General features: G+C 48.7%; 1 protein-coding gene across 1 annotated transcript in view; it reads right to left on the minus strand.

The window, feature by feature from the left end:
• The window catches only part of xylt1 (xylosyltransferase I), a 76,387-nt gene that overhangs the window by 13,375 nt on the left and 60,512 nt on the right, over positions 1–2,500 (minus strand).

Consider the following 2,500-nt stretch of genomic DNA (forward strand, 5'->3'; position numbering starts at 1 on the left):
CCTCTTTTCCTCCCTCCCTCTCCCTCCCTCTCTCCCTCTCTCTCTCTCTCTCTCTCTCTCTCCCTCTCTCTCTCGCTCTCCCTCTCTCTCTCCCTCTCCCTCTCTCTCTCTGTATCTGCCTGTCCTTCACGTCTCGTGTGCTGTCTCTTTCCATTTTCCTCCAGCCTCTCACTCCCTCTCTTTAATTCTCTCACTCCCTCTCTTTCATTCTCTCACTCCCTCTCTTTCATTCTCCTGTACTCACATGCTCTGGTACATCTCTCTCTCTCTCTTCCTCTCTCCTTTGTTTGTCTTGCCTTGTGTTGTCTTCTATTTTTCCTCTCTCTCTCTCTTTTATTCCCCCTACATGCTCTGGTCATCTCTCTCTCTCTTCCTCTCTCACTCTCTCTCTCATCTCTCTCTCTCTCTCTCTCTCTCTCCCCTAGGGAGCCCCCTAAAGAGGGCCCCCAAGAATCACCCGCTGATGTCTGGCCCGGGTTGTGAAAAACCTAGCAGCTCTCTCCCTCTGCAGGCGACCCGCCCCTCTTTCAAATCTCCCCACTCGGCCACTTGTTCATTCACACACACACACACACACACACACACACACCTGACTCTGTCTCCAACACACACACATACACACACACACAAATCTGTCCCCAACAGACACAGACACACAAACACACCATACATAAACACAACTGCAGACAAACATACCTGATTCTGTCCCCAACACACTCACTCTCTCACACACACACACACACACACACACACACACACACACACACACACACACTGAGTAACCAACAAGTGGCTCCTTGTACCCGAACCCCTTGCCTGAGCCTCCACCCATCCCTGTGGGGTGGCCCCCTCCTGAAGCAGACTGAGGCCTGTTTGTGTGTGAGCCCTCTGAGTTTACACTAACACCAGGCTTGTGATGATGAATGAGGCCCTCATATTTACACAGATAAACACACACACACACGCACATGTCAACATATAAAGATGCACAGAGCAGTACACACACACACACACACACACATACACACTAATCATCATTAGAAGATGTTCTACGGCAGTGGCTTCTGGAAAGATCCGCCTTGGATCTCCTTAATGATGAGCACCAAGCCACGACTCTCTGGGCTTTGATCATCTCCCTCTGAAGATCAGTCATCCTACACCCAGTCTAAAGTCATTTCAATTAGAGCGTCCTCAGTTCAAACGCGGCCGTTAACTGGGACATCTCCCAACTCAAAGAGACGCAACGTTTGAAGGCGCTTTTATCAAAACTATCAGTTCAATATAAAGCCTGAGCTCAAATCTCTGATCTTACAGCAGCCAGACAGATGCTGATATTCATTGTTTAACGTTGTCTCGTCCAGGAAGCTTTACAAAAAAAAAGTTTAGATTGAGGAAGTGACAGAAGCTACTTCCACAATCCTCTGATCAGTCAATCAGCCACTGGATCAAAAGCTCCGACAAACTTCCAACAAAGTCCTGGCTCTGCTGATGGCTAACAGACAGTGACTTGAATCGAGTGCTAACCAGTAACAACCAATCAGCAGCACGTTGTTGGAGGAGCATGGAGAGGAGGGTGTCATTTGATTGGCCATAGAGCTCAAAAAGCAGCCTGTTGCCAGAGACACGGACTGTGCGGACTAAGAGTGACCTCTCTTTGTGGCACACCACCTCACTGCCCAATGACATGCAGATGTTATCGCCAGGGTCCACAATAATCACAAACTACCACAGTTACCACAAACTACCTGGACGCCATCAACACTAAAGCCCATTGGTGACGTGTGGCGTTGCGTCTCCCCACAGAGCATCCCCAGTGACCCGCAGCTGTTATCCCCAGGGTCGCTATGGTCACAGTTACCACAAACCACCTGGATGTTACCACAGGTCACCACAAACCACCTGGATGCTGGATTACTAAAACCAAATCGTTCTGGTGACTTAACTTATAGTGATGACTATCTCCAGGGCTTAAAGCAATAGAAATGTCTGTGCCTGAAGTTATCAGACATTTATGAGGACATCATATATACTGTAATCTCATAGCCTATTTTCAAATCTTAAGCATACTAGCTCACGCCAACACTTTAAGCCCTGTATCTCTCAATTCAGTTTTAGTTATAGGGCACCACATCATGTAAGAATACTTCTCAAGGCCCAGCTTGATCATAAATCTCGACCCCGTTCTCTCTGGGGTTAGATTGACACTCTGTGGCTTTCTCTTCTCCCTCTACGTGTCATGGTCCACTGACCTGCAGCTGTTGTCGCTGGGATTGCCATGTCGACCATTAATAAACAACCATAAACTACCTGGATGCTATTGACACCGAATCCCACCGCTGACTTCACAGTGATAGTGCATCTCCCTCAGAGCGTTGCAGCCCACTGACCTGCAGCTATTGTCGCTGGGGTTGCCTTGGCAACGCCGATAACAAACTACCTGGTTGCTATGAACGCATCCGACAGTGATGTGTGGCGTTGTCTCGCGTGCCCCCCAGAGCGT

This window comes from Alosa alosa, chromosome 6 (assembly GCF_017589495.1).
Source record: "Alosa alosa isolate M-15738 ecotype Scorff River chromosome 6, AALO_Geno_1.1, whole genome shotgun sequence".
NCBI lineage: Eukaryota > Metazoa > Chordata > Actinopteri > Clupeiformes > Clupeidae > Alosa > Alosa alosa.